Below are 18,453 nucleotides of genomic sequence, written 5' to 3' on the forward strand. Positions count from 1 at the left end.
CTCACCATGTAAGTGCACTCAAAAGCCCAATCAAAGATTAAAACATGGTCATTGGATCAGGTTCACACTTCCTTGGCTGTGTTTGATCATCGAGTGGCCTTGCATACCATGTGGGATAAGAGATCCTTTGATTCTTCTTTATTTTCTTATCCCACGGCATCTCTGTTACCCCGGCTACACCTCGCAGGATAAGCTCTTTGCTTGTTTCCTTGGTTAATCTTTACCCCACGAGCCTTCTTTTCTCTCTGCTATCCTCCATGGGATAAGGCTTGTTTATTTTTTCCATCTTGCCTTCTTATCCCGCGAGCATTGTTGAGCCTCTCTTCCACCTCACGGGATAAGGCACCTCAAGTTTTCCTTATCCTGTGGTATCACAATGTGTTCCCCTCAACCCCGTGGGATAAGAGAAAACACATTGTCTCTTTGATAACCCTTATCTCACAGGATGTCGCTGATGACTTTGAACCTTCACAGGATAAGGGTAAATGTTTTGTTCACCTTTGTATTTCTTGTCCCGCATGGTCTTTAAAAGCTTGCGGGATAAGGAATGTCCATTTTTTCTTCTGATCTTATCCTACAGGACCTTATCCTGCAAGATCACCTTTGTCTCCATGTTGTTCTTTGATGCCGACCGGGGCCCACTTCGGTTCCAAATAACCCGCAGCAAATTGAGGTGTTCAATAACACAACCCGACCAATAACAGGACATATTATTGACATAAGTTGTTGATGAAACATATGAGGCATGGGGATCAATAACACTCGTGTTATTGACACATCATATAACGCTCGTATTATATGACTCTAGGAAAAAATTATGAAGAAGCATCTAACTCTGTAGAGACTGATAACACGACATGTTATTGATAGTGACTAACACAAAGTGTTAGCCATACTAAAATCCTGGATCTAAGTTCTACTAAGGTTGGCACAAAAAATGTCAACAGTAACTTTTCAAATCTCTCTCCCTTCCTACATCTCTATGTAGGGAGAGGTAGAGAGGAGATAGATATAAGTAGAGAGAGGGAAGGATTGAGAGAGAGGTACAAGATAGAGAGGACAAAATGGGTATGTGGTAGATATAGAAGAGAGAAGAGATAGAGAGTAGAGTGAAGGGTAAGAGAGATAGTTTAGAGCTTGGGGAGAGAGGAGAGGGTGAGGTTTAGAGAGGGAGAGATAGGAGGGAGGGAGAGTTATAGGGAGAGAGATAGGTCTAGAGATCAAGTGAGACAAAGAGAGTTAAATAGAGATAGATAATTATGATAGGAGCTTGGTGATTATTAAATTTTCCTAATTTTGATCAAATTATAAGATCTCAAGCTTGAGGATGATAACTCAATTATGAATGGATAGTACCAAACCGGTATTGAGAGGGGGGGTGAATCACTGCAGGCAAAAACACAATCCTAAAACTGGTTAGTCAGTAGACACTGTGCTTTGGCAGACAAACAGTAACACTGGTCTTAAACAGAGTACAACCGGCAAAACCCAGAATAGCTGAGACAAGCATAAACTGGTTGACACTTATCTTTTCATACAATCTAATACTTCATTTCCATTTCACCCTAGTGCATGAACAGGTAATCTATCATCAAACATATATAAACAACTAGATCAACATGATTTACCTTTAGACACAAATCACTTAAACCATCACATGAATAACACCACATATGACACACGGATTTTTCACGTGGAAACCCAACTGGGAAAAACCATGGTGGGGATGAATACCCACAAGTTGTTTATGAACTCTTTAGAAGTCCACTCTATTAGGAGCCTTGTCTGGTTAAAAATTGATACAATAGGTTCTATTAGCAACCGATCCTGTTAGGGATCACCTGGTTAAGGGATGGCTAGAATACCCTGTTAAGGGTTAAACCCTGTTATAGGTTACCTTGTTAGAGGATTTCAAGAACTCAATAGTTTTGAATCACCCTGTCAAAGGATTTACAGTAAGCCGGTTAACGCTACCCTGTTAAGGGATTTCCCAATTGTTGAAGATCAACAGGTATTACAATGATCTAGTAATAGCACTCAATGCCAATGCAGATCCACTTTAGCTCCTCTCTACCTTCTGCACTTACACTCTGCAGGTATTACTTCTCTCCTCTGGTCTGGCAAGAATCATGTATCTCTTCACTTGGATACACGCACACAACTTTTGCTAACAACACCAGAAAGAAACATAACAATGACCTTATAGGAAACAGACAGGTCAGTAGCATAAACCCTAAACCCTAAACTTGTTAGGTTAAGCAATTCAAATGGTTCAATCTTGACCATTGAGCACATTGCATTAAATGCAATAGTCTTGAACCGATCTCAAGACGTTTGCCATCATTCGTTTTCCACTGCTTTCATGGCGGCTGATAACCCATCACGTGTTTTCACTGTTTACAGACTTCGCACATTCCCAAGGTAGAAGGGAACAATCTCCTTCATGCAAGATCCTTCATGCGCACAAGGCTAATGTGGCAACACAGTCTATTCCTCATTACAATGCTAACTCACCACACAAAGTCACTGGTTGAGTCACATAGGCTTGAAGCACTTCAACCAGAAATCCTAAAGTTGAGACTACCAACCAGTAGTCATACAAAGCTTCCATGTACCAGTTCCCATATCAACATGCCGGTTCACCTTGAACAAACACACCGCTTCACTTTGGCACATATTCCGGTTCACAATTTTATACTGGTTCTCACATATACCAGTTCTTGGTAACATATCGGTTCTCTCTTCTTCAGCATATTGACATCAATGACAACATACAATGTCATCATGTCCTCATATTGGCTCACATAATGCCAACAATCTCCCCCTTTGGCATTGATGGCAATATACAAAGATATCTCTTCGCTTCACATCTTCTCCCCCAATGTCTACAAATATCTTCTCCTCTTCACTTCTTCTCCCCCTTTGACAACAATGCCAAAGTGGAGGCACAAGCTTTCCTGTTCCATTATGCTACTCCCCCTGAGGAGTAGCATCCTTCAACACATCGATCCTGAAGAAAAATTTGACTATGCAATACTTGACTGATGTAGAGCATATACCTTTAGTTTATCTCCTGAAGGGGCAGCACCCCTAATTCACCTCTTAAGTACATAAATGTAGCCTTTGGGAGAGGCTTGGTGATTATGTCGTCTAACTGCTCCTTACTGGAAACATGTTCCAGTGCAATCTCTTTGTTCTAAACCTTTTCCCTCAAGAAATGATACTTAAGCTCAAAGTGCTTGGTTCTAGAATGTAAAACCGGATTCTTGGAAATATTGATAGCACTTGTGTTATTGCAAAATATGCTTACCGGTTCAAATACAGGAACTTTGAAGCCATTCAATACATGCTTCATCCAAATAGTCTGGATGCAATTCATAAAAGCTACAACATACTCCACTTTTGTCTACAGCCGAGAAAGAATGCACCACCAATTGTGCTCTTTTGGTCATCCACATTACCAGCCCAATCAGCATCTATGAATACTTTCAAGTTGAAATCATTGCTATAAGGATACCACAATCCATAGTCAATAGTTCCCTTTAGATATCTAAGTATCTGCTTGACTGCAACCAAGTGGGATTATCTTGGACTTTTCTGGAACCTTGCAGTAATGCCAACTACATGTGCAATATCCAGTTTGTTGTGCACTACCTAATGCAACTTACCAATCATTGATCGGTATTCCTTCTCATCAACCAAGGTTGAGTCATCCTCTTTGGATAATTTACAACCAGTCGCCATTGGTGTACCAACTGGTTTGCTGTCTTCCATGCCAAAGGTATTCAACACTTCTTTGACATACTTGGATTGAGTAATAAAGATTCCATCTTTCATTTGTTGAATCTGTAGTCCAATGAAGAACTTAATCTCCCCTATGAGTGACATTTCAAATTCCTTTTTCATCTCATCTGCAAACTCATGACTCATCTTGTCATCTCCACCAAATATTATGTCATCAACAAATACTTCACAGATCAAAATCTGATACCCTTCTGCTTTCAAGTAGATATTGTTGTCTTCACTTGTTCTTTCAAATCCAATCTTCACAAGATGGGAGTGCAGGCGTTCATACCATGCTCTAGGTGCCTGCTTTAGACCATACAAGGCTTTATGTAGCCTACACACCATGTCACTGTCTTCAGATAGGGCAATCCCATCTAGTTACTCTATATACACCTCCTCTTCAAGTACTCCATTTAGAAATGCAGATTTTACATCCATTTGGTATACTTTGAATCCATTAAAAGCTGCATATGCAAGAAGCATACGAACTCCTCCCAATTTTGCTACTGGAGCAAAGGTTTCTCCATGGTCTTCTCCTTCTTCTTGGGCACATCCTTTACATACTAATCTGGCTTTGTTCCTTACCACTATACCATCCTCGTTCAGCTTATTTCTGAAGACCCATTTGGTACCAATGACATTTTTATGCTATGGTCTAGGTACCAAAGACCATGTGCCATTCTTCTCTATCTAGTCAAGTTCCTCCTCCATTTCCTTGATCCAGTCTTCATCTTTATGTGCCTCTTTTAATGATTTAGGCTCAAATTCAAAGATCATACAAGAATTTTCTCTGACCTTTCTTCTTGTAAGGATTCCTGCATCCTTATCTCCTATGATCTGCTTTGGATCATGATTCAGTTTGACATATCGAGGAATGCTCTTGACTGATTCCTCCTGCTTTTCTTCTTTATCCTCATCTTTGTCAGCATCAGCATCTATCGGTGTGGGGACACTGTTACTGGTACTTGGTTGATTAGCAACCGGTTCCCATAAGGTTACTATTGGTTCATTTCTTACTTGCTTACTATCAGTTTCCTCAGGTTTTCTAGAGTTTTCATCAACTCTAACATTGGTGCTTTCCACAATTCTCTGAGTCCTATTGTTGAAACATTTGAGAGCTTTTCTCTTGGTGGAATACCCTAGGAATATTCCTTCATCACATTTTGCATCGAACTTGCTCTGATGTTCACTCCTCTTGATATAAAATTTGCTACCAAACATTCTAAAGTAGCTTACTACTGGTGTCTTACTCGTCCAATACTCATAAGGAGTCTTATCTTTTCCTTTCTTGATGAGTACTTGATTCATTGTGTATACTGCAATGCTCACCGCTTCTCTCCAAAAGGTGTGAGCAACTTTTCCTTGGATCAACATGGTTCTAGTTGCTTCAACCATAGTCCGGTTGTTTCTCTCTACTAAGTCATTCTGTTGTGGAGTCCAGGGGGTAGAAAGTTGCCTCTTGATGTCGTTCTCTTCACAATATTTGTTGAATTCACTGGAAGTGAACTCTCCTCCTTGATCAGTTCTAAGGCATTTGATTCTTCTGCCACTTTCCTTTTCTACCAGTGCTCTGAAATCTTTGAAATTTCCAAAAGCTTCAGACTTATCTTTCAAGAATGTGACCCACATCATTCTCGAGCAATCATCAGTCAGAATCATGAAATTCCTATCTCCCTGCACTCTTCTAGTTTTCATAGGACCACACAAATCAGTATGCACAAGATCAAGTAAATTGTCTGCAGTGAAAGATTTACCTTTGAAAGTTGAGGAAGACATTTTCCCTAGTTGACATTCTCTGCACAAAGGATTTTCCGGTTTGCTCAGCACCGGCAATCCTCTGACTGCCTTGGTCTTACTAGCCTTCACAATTTTATCAAAGTTTACATGGCAAAGTCTCCTATGCCATATCCAGCTATCATCAAACTTAGCCATAAGACAAGTACTGATATTTGCATTTAGCTGAAATAGGTTACCTTTGGTCTGCATACCGGTGGCCACCAATTTGCCATTCTTTCCTTTGATTCTGCACACTCCATTCTTGAATTTTAGAGTGAGTCCACTATCATTCAGCTGGGAAACACTCAAAAGGTTGTGTCTGAGACCATCAACCCAATACACATTGTCAGCACTGCTCTTTCCATTCAGAGAGATGAACCCTCTACCTTTGACCATACATGGTGCATCATTACCAAAGAAAACCACACCACCATCATACTCTTCCAAAGATAGAAACTTGCTCCGGTCACCAGTCATATGGTGAGAGCAGCCATTGTCAATAATCCACTCATTGGAATTATCAAAGCGGGAGACAAGAGCCTTCTTATTTGACACATCTTCCTTTACTGCAACAAACACAATATCTTCATTTTCTTCATCTTCTGATTCCTCATCTGTGACACCTTCATCAACTGCAACAAAATAGTTTCTCTAGTTTCCTCCTTTGAATTTCTTGAACCTCTCCGGTTTTTCCTTGTTGTCACCATTAGGATAGTTTATAGCAATATGTCCTATCCAGTTACAAGAGAAGCATTTCAAAGGAAGTTTACCTATATATTTACCGGTTCCCTTTGGAAGTCTCTTAGCAAGAAGAGCTTCAAATTCCATCAGAATATCCTCATCATTCATTTCTCTGCTCTGTTTTGGTTCACCACTGGTGCTTACTTCTTTGCCTTTTCTAGATGGTGCAGCTGATGCTCTAAATGTTGATTCAGTCTTCTGCATACTACCATCAAAACTGTTTAACTCAAAAGCAGTCAATTTTGCAATGATGGAGTCTAGGGATACCTTAGTCTTGTCTATTGACCTTAACTCCTAAATAGCTACCACCCTTATTGCATAGACTAGTAATAAGGATCTCAAAACTTTTCTTACAACCATGGAGTCTTCTATTTTGCCTCCTGCACTCTTGATGTCTCCAACAACAGTTTTGATTCTTATTCCATATTGTTGAATGGTCTCTCCTTCAACCATCTGCATGTCTTCAAACTTACCCCTAAGGATTTCTTCTTTAGCCTGTTTTACATGCTCATCTTCTCCATAGATGTTTTCAAGAGTATCCCATACTTATTTGGGATTTACTTTATCTTGGACATCAATGAACTCAATGTCAGATAAACTACTAATTAGGGCTTCCATGACTTGCCCATTCTTCTGTATCTCTCTCTTTTGGTCATCGGTAAGAGTACCGGTAGGGGCAACATAAGCATTCTCAACATAGCTCCAGTGTTGAGCACCCATGCTTCTGATGTATATCTTCATTATATCTTTCCATATATTGAAATTATCTCTGTTTAACTTTGGACCTTCCCTCTTCATCATTACTATAGGATCTTTGCCTCAAGCAGTTAAGCTTACAACATAGAGGACTTGGAGGATGCTCTGATACTAATTGATAACTCAATGATGAAGGGATAGTACCAAATTGGTACTATGAGGGAGGGGTGAATCAGTAGAGGAAAAAACAAAATCCTAAAACCAGTTAGTCTGCAGACACTGTTCTTTGGCAGACAAACAGTAACGCCGGTCTTAAACAAAGTACAACCGGAAAAACCCAGAATAGCTGAGACAAGCATAAACCAGTTGACACTTATCTTTTCATACAATCTAATACTTCATTTCCATTTCACCCTAGTGCATGAACAGGTAATCTATCATCAAACATATATAAACAACTAGATCAACATGATTTACCTTTAGACACAAATCACTTAAACCATCACATGAATAACACCACACATGACACACAGATTTTTCACATGGAAACCCAACTCGGAAAAACCAAAGTGGGGATGAATACCCACAAGCTGTTTTTGAACTCCTTAGAAGTCCGCTCTGTTAGGAGCCTTGTGATAACTCAATGATGAACGAATAGTACCAAACTGGTACTGAGAGGGAGGGGTGAATCAGTACAAACACAAATATAGTCCAAAACTGGTTTGACAACAAATACTCCAAATGATTGGAAAACAGGGATACTGGTTGAAATAGAGTGCAACCGGTAACACCCAGAACAACTAAAACAATCATAAACTGGTCACTCACTAAGCTTTCCTCTTAGCTCAATACTATAGTACCATTACACTCTCATGCATGAACAGGTAAACTATCATCAGATCTTCATAACAGTGAGTTCAATATGTTTTATAGATAGGCATAAAACACAGAACCATCACATGCTCAACAGGTAATAACAAAACATCACAAGATAAAAGCATTACACATGACACACATATTTTTCACATGGAAACCCAACTAGGAAAAACCACGGTGGGGATGAATACCCACAAGTTGCTTTTGAACTCTTTGGAAGTCCGCTCTGTTAGGAGCCTTGTTCGATTAAAGACATTACAATAGGTTCTGCTAGGAACCGATCCTATTAGGGATCTCTCGGTTAAGGGATGACTATAATACCTGGTTAAGGGTTAAACCCGGTTAGGGTTAACCTTGTTAGAGGATTTCAAGAACTCAATAGCTAAAGGATCTCCAGAGCTCTATAGCTTCCCAGAACTTAATAACTTCGAGTTACCCTGTTAAGGGATTTGAATCAAGCTAGTTAAAGCTACTCTGTTAAGGGATTTGTATCAAGCCGGTTAAGTCTACCCTGTTAAGTGATTTCACAACTGTTGAAGTGGTTAAAGATCAACAGGAATTACAATGATCTAGTAACAGCACTCAATGCTAATGCAGATCCATTTTGGCTCCTCTTCACCTTCTGCACATTCACTTTGTAGGTATCTCTTCTCTCCTTTGGTCTGGCAAGAATCACGTATCACTTTCCTTGGATACACACACACACCTTTTGCCAACCACCTTAGTAAGAAACACAACATCGACCTTATAGGAAACAAACAGGTCAGTAGCAAAAACCCTAAACCCTAAACCTATTAGGTTAAGCAATTCAAGCAGTTCAATTCTGACCGTTGAATCATATTGCATTAAATGCAACAATCTTGAATTGATCTCAAGACATTCTCCATCATCCATTATCCACCAATTTCATGGTGGCTGATAACCCATCACGCGTTATCACCGTTTGACAAACTTCGCACATTCCCGAGGTAGATAGGAATAGTCTTCTTCATGCAAGATCCTTCATGCGCACAGGGCTTACGTGGCAACATGATATGTTCTTTGTTATACTGCTAACTCATCACACAAAGATCACTGATTGAGTCACACAGGCTTGAGGTATTCCAACCGGAAATCCTGAAGTGGAAAATACCTACACAATGCTTCCATGTGCTAGTTCCCATAACTATTTGTCGGTTCATCTTGAACAAATATGTCACTTCACTTTGGCATATATATACCGGTTCATACATATGTCGGTTCTCCCTTCTCACCTATCGCATGTGTTGGTTCACATCATGTCACATATTGACATCAATGACAACATACAATATCATTATGTCTTCATACTGGTTCACATAATGCCAACAATCTCCCCCTTTGGCTTTGATGGCAATATACAAAGATATCTCTCCTCTTCACATTTTCTCCCCCATTTTTCTGCAGATATCTTTTCCGCTTCACTCCTTCTCCCCCTTTGACAACAATGCCAAAGTGGAGGCACAAGCATCCATGTTCCATTATGTTGCTCCCCCTAAGGAGTAGCATCCTTCAACACATCAATCAACAAAAGTTTGACTATGCAACACCTAACTGATGTGGAACAAATACTTTTAGTTCACCTCCTGAAGGGGCAGTACCCCCATTTCACCCCTTAAATACACAAATGTAGTCTTTGGGAGAGGCTTGGTGAATATGTCTGCTAACTGCTCCTTACTAGAAACATGTTCCAATACAATCTCTTTATTCTGAACCTTTTCCCTCAAGAAATGATACTTAAGCTCAAAATGCTTGGTTCTAGAATATAAAACCAGATTCTTTGAAATATTGATAGCACTTGTGATATCACAGAATATACTTACCAGTTTAGATACAGGGATTTTGAAGCCTTGCAGTGCATGCTTCATCCAAATTGTCTGAGAGTAGTTCATGAAAGCTGCAACATACTCCGCTTCCGCTATAGACTAAGAGATACAACTTTGCTTTTTACTCATCCATGAGACCAGTATACTACCGAGAAACAATGCACCACCGGTTGTGCTTTTTTGGTCATCCACATTACCTGCCCAATCAGCATCTGTGAACACTTTCAGATTGAAATCATTGTTGTATGGGTACCACAATCCATAGTCAAATGTTCCCTTTAGATACCTAAGAATCCGCTTGACTGCAATCAAGTGGGATTCTCTTAGACTTTTCTGGAACCTTGCAGTAATGCCAACTGCATGTGCAATATCCGGTCTGCTATGCACTACATAATGCAACTTGCCAATCATTGATCAGTATTCCTTCTCATCAACCAGTGTGGAATCATCTTCTTTTGTCAACTTGCAACCGGTCACCATTGGTGTACCAACCGGTTTGCTATCTTCCATGCCAAAGGTCTTCAACACGTCTTTGACATATTTGGACTGAGTGATAAAGATTCCATCTTTCATCTAATGGATCTGTAGTCCAATGAAGAACTTAATCTCCCCTATGAGTGACATCTCAAACTCTTTCTTCATCTCATTAGCAAACTCATGACTCATCTTGTCATCTCAAACAAAGATAATGTCATCGACAAAAACCTCACAAATCAGGGTTTGATCTCCTTCAGACCTCAAGTAGATATTTCTATCTTCACTTGTTCTTTCAAATCCAATCTTCACAAGATGGGAATGTAGGCGCTCATACCATGCCCTAGGTGCTTTCTTTAGACCATATAAGGCTTTATGTAGCCTACATACCATGTCACTATCTTCAAATAGGGAAAACCCATCTAGTTGCTCAATATACACCTCCTCTTCAAGTACACCATTTAGGAATGCAGATTTTATAGGAGCAAAGGTTTCTCCATAGTCTTCTCCTTCTTCTTGAGCATATCCTTTGCACACCAATCTAGCTTTATTCCTAATCACTGTGCCATCCTCATTCAGCTTGTTTCTGAACACCCATTTGGTGCCAATGACATTTTTATGCTCTAGCCTAGGTACTAAGGACCGTGTACCATTTTTCTCTATCTGGTCAAGTTCCTCTTCCATTGCCTTGATCCAGTCTTCATCTTTATGATCCTCTTTGAATGATTTAGGCTCAAATTCAAAGATCATACATGAGTTTTCTCTTATCTTTCTTCTTGTAAGGATTCCTGCATCCTTATCTCCTATGATCTACTTAGGATCATGATTCAGCTTGACATACCGAGGAATGGTCTTAACTGGTTCTTCTTGCTTTTCCTCTTCATCCTCATCTTCATCAGTATCAGCATTCACCGGTTCAAGAACACTGTTACTGGTACTTGGTTGACTAACAACCGGTTCCCAGAAGGTTGCAACCGGTTCATTTATAGCTTGCTCACTGCCGGTTTCCTCAATTTTCTCAGAGGATTCATCAACTCTTACATTGATACTTTCCATAATTCTCTAAGTCCTATTGTTGTAGCACTTGAGAGCTTTACTCTTGGTGGAATATCCTAGGAATATTCCCTCATCACATTTGGCTTCAAATTTGCCCTGATGTTCACTCCTCTTGATGTAACATTTGCTACCAAATACCCTAAAGTAGCTAACCATAGGTGTCTTACCAGTCCAATACTCATAAGGAGTTTTGTCCTTACCTTTGTTGATGAGTACCCAGTTCATAGTGTAGACTTCAGTGCTCACCACTTCTCTCCAAAAGGTGTGAGCTACCTTTCCTTGAATCAACATGGTTCTAGCTGCTTCAACCATAATCCAGTTATTCCTCTCTACTAGGCCATTCTGTTGTGGAGTCTGGGGGGCAGACAGTTGCCTCTTGATGCCAAATTCTTCACAATACTTATTGAATTCATCAGAAGTGAATTCCCCTCCTTAATCAGTTCTGAGCCACTTGATCCTTTTACCGCTTTCCTTCTCCACTAATGCTCTGAAAGCTTTGAATTTCACAAAAGCTTCAGACTTGTCTTTCAAGAATGTGACCCACATCATTCTTGAGCAGTCATCAGTGAGAATCATGAAGTACCTATCACCCTCCACACTTCTAGTTTTCGTAGGACCACACAAATCAGTATGCACAAGATCAAGCAAGTTGTCAACAGTGAAAGATTTACCTTTAAAGGTTGAGGAAGACATTTTCCCCAATTGACACTCTCTACACAGGGTATTATCCGGTTTGCTTAGCACCGGCAACCCTCTAACTGCCTTGCTCTTACTAGCCTTCACAATGTTATCAAAGTTTACATGTTAGAGTCTCCTATGCCATATCCAGCTATCATCAAGCTTAGCCATAAGACATGTACTTATATTTGCATTCAGATGAAATAGGTTACATTTGGTCTACATGTCGGTGGCCACCAATTCACCCTCTTTTCCTTTGATTCTGCAAACTCCATTCTTGAATTCCAGGGTGAGGCCACTATCATTCAACTGGGCAACACTCAGAAGGTTGTGTCTGAGACCATCAACCCAATACACATTGTCAGCACTACTCTTTCCATTTAGAGAGATGGACCCTCTGCCTTTGACCATGCATGGTGCATCATTGCCAAAGTGAACCACACCACCATCATACTCCTCCAAGGATAGAAACTTGCTCCGGTCACCTGTCATATGGTGAGAATAGCCACTGTCAATGATCCACTCATTGGAATTATCAAACCAGGAGACAAGAGCCTTCTTGTCTGCCACATCTTCCTTTACAGCAACAAACACAATGTCTTCATTCTCTTCATATTCTGATTCCTCATCTGTGACACCTTCATCAACTACTACAAAATAGTTTCTCTAGTTTCCTCCTTTGAATTTCCTGAACCTTTCTGGTTTGTCCTTGTTATCACCATTAGGACAGTTTATAGCAATATGTCCTATCTGGTTACAAGAAAAGCATTTCAAAGGTAGTTTACCTTTGTATTTACCGGTTCCTTTAGGAAGCTTCCTAGCAAGGAGAGCTTCAAATGCCATTAGAATCTCTTCACCATTCATTTCTCTGCTCTGACTAGGTTCACCACTAGTGCTAGCTTCTTTTCCTTTTCTAGATGATATAGTAGAGGCTTTGAATGTTGATTCAGTCTTTTGAACACTGCCATCAAAACTGTGCAGCTCATAGGCTATCAGCTTGGCTATGATGGAGTCCAAGGATACCTTAGTCTTGTCTATTGATCTCAGCTCCTGAATAGCAGCAACCCTTATTGCATAGACCGGCAACAGGGATCTCGGGACTTTTCTTACCACAGTGGAATCTTCTATTTTACCACCTGCACTCTTGATTTCTCCAACAACCATTTTGATTCTTATTCCATACTGCTGAATGGTCTCACCTTCAACCATCCGCATATCTTCAAACTTCCCTCTCAGGATTTCTTATCTTTTTTTACATGTTCATCACCACCATAGATATTTTCAAGAGCTTCCCATACCTCTTTGGGATTTACCTTGTCCTGAACATCAATAAACTCAATGTCAGATAGACTACTAATGAGGGCTTCCATGACTTGCCCATTTTCTTGTATCTCTCTCTTTTGGTCATCGATGAGAGTACCGATACGGACACAATATACATTCTCAACATAACTCCAGTGTTGAACACCCATGCTTTTGATGAATATCTTCATCCTGTCTTTCCATATACCAAAATTTTTCCTGTTGAAATTTGGACCTTCCCTCTTCATCATTTGACTGGGATCTTTACCTCAATCGGTTAAGCTTACAACACAGAGGACCTATAGTGCTCTGATACCAATTGATAACTCAATGATGAACGAATAGTGCCAAACTGGTACTGAGAGGGGGGGTGAATTAGTACAAACACAAATACAGTCTAAAACCAGTTTGACAGCAAATACTCCAAATGACTGGCAAATAGGGATACTGGTTGAAATAGAGTGCAACCGGTAACACCCAGAACAACTAAAACAATCATAAACCGGTCACTCACTAAGCTTTCCTCTTAGCTCAATACTATAGTACCATTACACTCTCATGCATGAACAGGTAAACTATCATCATATCTTCATAACAGTTAGTTCAATATGTTTTATAGACAGGCATAAAACACAGAACCATCACATGCTCAACAGGTAATAACAAAGCATCACAAGATAAAATCATTACACATGACACACATATTTTTCACATGGAAACCCAACTGGGAAAAACCACGGTGGGGATGAATACCCACAAGTTGCTTTTGAACTCTTTGGAAGTCCACTCTGTTAGGAGCCTTATCCGGTTAAAGACATTACAATAGGTTCTGCTAAGAATCGATCCTATTAGGGATCACCCGGTTAAGGGATGACTATAATACCCGATTAAGGGTTAAACCCGGTTAGGGTTACCTTGTTAGAGGATTTCAAGAACTCAATAGCTAAAGGATCTCCAGAGCTCTATAGCTTCCCAGAACTCAATAACTTTGAGTTACCCTGTTAAGGGATTTGAATCAAGCCGGTTAAAGCTACCCTATTAAGGGATTTGTATCAAGCCGATTAAGGCTACCCTGTTAAGGGATTTCACAACTGTTGAAGTGGTTAAAGATCAACAGGAATTACAATGATCTGGTAACAGCACTCAATGCTAATGCAGATCTGTTTTGGCTCCTCTTCACCTTCTGCACATTCACTTTGCAGGTATCTCTTCTCTCCTTTGGTCTGGAAAGAATCACGTATCACTTCCCTTGGATACACACACACACACACCTTTTTCCAACCACCTTAGAAAGAAATGCAACATAGACCTTATAGGAAACAGACAGGTCGGTAGCAAAAACCCTAAACCTATTAGGTTAAGCAATTCAAGCAGTTCAATCCTGACCGTTGAATCATACTACATTAAATGCAACAATCTTGAATCGATCGCAAGGCATTCTCCATCGTCCATTATCCACCGATTTCATGGTGGTTGATAACCCATCACGCGTTATCACCATTTGACAAACTTCGCACATTCCCGAGGTAGATAGGAATAGTCTTCTTCATGCAAGATCCTTCACGTGCACAGGGCTTACGTGGCAACACAATCTGTTCTCCGTTATACTGCTAACTCATCACACAAAGATCACCGATTGAGTCACATAGGCTTGAGGTACTCCAACTAGAAATCCTAAAGTGGAAACTAACTACCAACTGGTAGTCACACAATGCTTCCATGTGCCGGTTCCCATAACTACATGTCGGTTCATCTTGAACAAATATGCAGCTTCACTTTGACATATATATACCGATTCATACATATGACAGTTCTCTCTTCTCACCTATCACATGTGTTGGTTCACATCATGTCACATATTGACATCAATGACAACATACAATATCATTATGTCTTCATACCGGTTCACATAATGCCAACACCTTGTCCGGTTAAAGACTGGTACAATAGGTTCTGTTAGGAACCGATCCTGTTAGGGATCACCTGGTTAAGGGATGGCTAGAATACCCTATTAAGGGTGAAACCCTATTATAGGTTACCTTGTTAGAGGATTTCAAGAACTCAATAGTTTTGAGTCACCCTGTCAAAGGATTTACAATAAGCAGGTTAAGGCTACCCTATTAAGGGATTTCCCAACTGTTGAAGTGGTTAGAGATCAATAGGTATTACAATGATCTAGTAACAGCACTCAATGCCAATGCAGATCCGCTTTAGCTTCTCTCTACCTTCTACACTTACACTCTGTAGGTATCACTTCTCTCCTCTGGTCTGGCAAGAATCACATATCTCTTCACTTGGATACACGCACACAACTTTTGCCAACAACACCAAAAAGAAACACAACAATGACCTTATAGGAAATAGACAAGTCAGTAGCATAAACCCTAAACCCTAAACCTGTTAAGTTAAGAAATTCAAATGGTTCAATCCTAACCATTGAGCACATTGCATTAAATGCAATAGTCTTGAACCGATCTCAAGACGTTCTCCATCGTTCGTTTTCCACCGCTTTCGTGGTGGTTGATAACCCATCACGCATTTTCACTATTTACAGACTTCGCACATTCCTTAGGTAGAAGGGAACAATCTACTTCATGCAAGATCCTTCACGCACACAAGGCTAACATGGCAACATGGTTTGTTCTTCGTTACAATGCTAACTCACCACACAAAGTCACCGGTTGAGTCACACAGGCTTGAAGCACTTCAACTAGAAATCCTGAAGTTGAGACTACCAACCAGTAGTCATACAAAGCTTCCATGTATTGGTTCCCATATCAACATGTCGGTTCACCTTGAACAGACACACCACTTCACTTTGGCACATATACCGGTTCACAATGTTATACTGGTTCTCACATATACTGGTTCTTGGTAACATAATAGTTCTCTCTTCTTCAGCATATTGACATCAATGACAACATATAATATCATCATGTCCTCATACTAGTTCACATAATGCCAACAGAGGATAGATGAGAGAGTGATATATCTACCTATAGAGGACAAAGAAGGAGAGTGATAGGGAAATTGATAGGTCTATAAATTTGGGGAGACGAAGAGTACGAGATAGAGAGATAGCAAGAAAATGTTGATACGAGCCTAGGGAGATGAAGAGTACGAGATAGAGAGGAGATAGATATAAGTAGAGAGAGGGAAGGATAGAGAGAGGTGGGGAATGAGGGAGAGGTGCAAGATAGAGAGGATAAAATGGGTATGTGGTAGAATAGAAGAGAGAAGAGATATAGAGTAGAGTGAAGGGTAAGAGAGATAGGTTTAGACCTTGGGGAGAGAGGAGAGGGTGAGGTTTAGAGAGGGAGAGATAGGAGGCAGGGAGAGTTATAGGGACAGAGATAGGTCTAGAGATCAAGGGAGACAAAGAGAGTTAAATAGAGATAGATAATTATGATAGGAGCTTGGTGATTATTAAATTTTCCTAATTTTGATCAAATTATAAGATCTCGAGCTTGAGGATAGAGGAGAGAGTGAGATATCTACCTATAAAGGATAGAGAAGGAGAGTGATAGGGAAATCTATAGGTCTATAAATTGGGGGAGACGAAGAGTACGAGATAGAGAAATAGAAAGAAAACATTGATACGAGCCTATTGATTACTGATTTTTGACAATGTCTAAAAAATTATAAGATTGTCTAAAATCTAAAATCTATGTTATGACTCCTAGATATCGAAAACCATTCTCAAACATCCTACCAATATATACATAAAATAAAACTTAAAGTGTTACAAGAAAGGTACAAAATACATATATGTTTTCTTTTATGTATACATCTTGATGAAAAAAACTAAGGGGAAGACAAAGAAATTATATATTTCAAGATAGATTTCAAATGTCAAAACCATGTTCACTTTATGTTGGGTTGAGGCTAAGAAAAATATTTTAGAAAATGTAGGTCGCAAGTGATTAAAATGAGCTTTTATTTTTACGACTTGAAATCAAAAAAATGTGTACCTATTCGTGTTATTCTTATTTAGAATAACATGTACATTTTTTTCTTATTAATAAAACATGTACATGGTATTTGAATTTATTCATAACATAATGTGTTTTTTCTCATTTTTGGATTTCTTGGACATATGGCCTCTTTTTTTATACCATCTTGGTGTACATACCATGTGGCATGCCCTAACATGGTGTGGCATTATGGGTTAGATCTCCTAGATGGAGAACATTACTTCAATCCACCCTTTTCTCACTTCTACAGGCCGAAAAAGACAAAATAACTATCATTTTGACCTTAAAAAGTATTTTAAAAAATGAAAAAATAAATTTGAGCGAAGGTAACCTAGGCTCAAAGGTATTTTTATATTCAAAAAAATATTTTTTGTACAAGCCTTCATTCGAAGGTGATGTCTTAACCACCTTTGAATGAATGTACTCATTCAATCAAAGGTTATTGCAAGATCTTTGTTCCAAGGTAAACCTTTGAAAGAAGGTATTTGGAAAAATCCACCCCCCTTGCTTGGAATTTTTAATGTCTCGGGTTTGTAATTTGTTGCACAATTCCTTAAACCTTTTGTCATATGCCTTCATTGATTCATCTTCTCTCTGTCTTCACTAATTCATCTTTCTTTAATGCTCAGATACAAAATCCAATACCTTCTACTTGTCTTCTTAAATTTCTTTTCTTTGCCAAAGTGATTATAATAAAAATACATGCTCCATAGCCTCAGTTGTGTCTTTTTTGAAGACTAAACTTTTGATTGATCCTTCTATTAAATTATGTATTTTTTTTTTAGGTTTGGTTTCTGGAATTGAGGACTCTTCTTCTTCTCTCTCTTTATAGTTTGTATTTTTTGTGGCTTTTTTCCCTACTCTCTCGCTAACTTGATATTAAAATGTTCGCTACCAATTATCAAGTATCCTTAGCAATCTATTTCTCTTCTTTCTTCACTTTTTTTTCTTCTTCTTTATTTTGTGGTATCTCTTCTACCAAAATCCTTCTATTCTCATATGCCTTGGAGGATGGGTCCTTGTTAGGGGGTTGTGACTCTTCAAATCATATTTTAATCTTTTTATCTGTTAGTGACATTTCATTTGTTAATGACATTAATTATTCACTCAAATTCATCTTAATTTTCTCTTTCTTTCTTTTTTATATATATTCTCTCATTAATTGTATTATACTTTTATTAACTATTTATTCTAAGTATTCTTCCTATATATATATAAGAAAAAAATCATATTTTTTAAGAATAAAAGAA

Source organism: Cryptomeria japonica, chromosome 11 (genome assembly GCF_030272615.1).
Source record: "Cryptomeria japonica chromosome 11, Sugi_1.0, whole genome shotgun sequence".
NCBI lineage: Eukaryota > Viridiplantae > Streptophyta > Pinopsida > Cupressales > Cupressaceae > Cryptomeria > Cryptomeria japonica.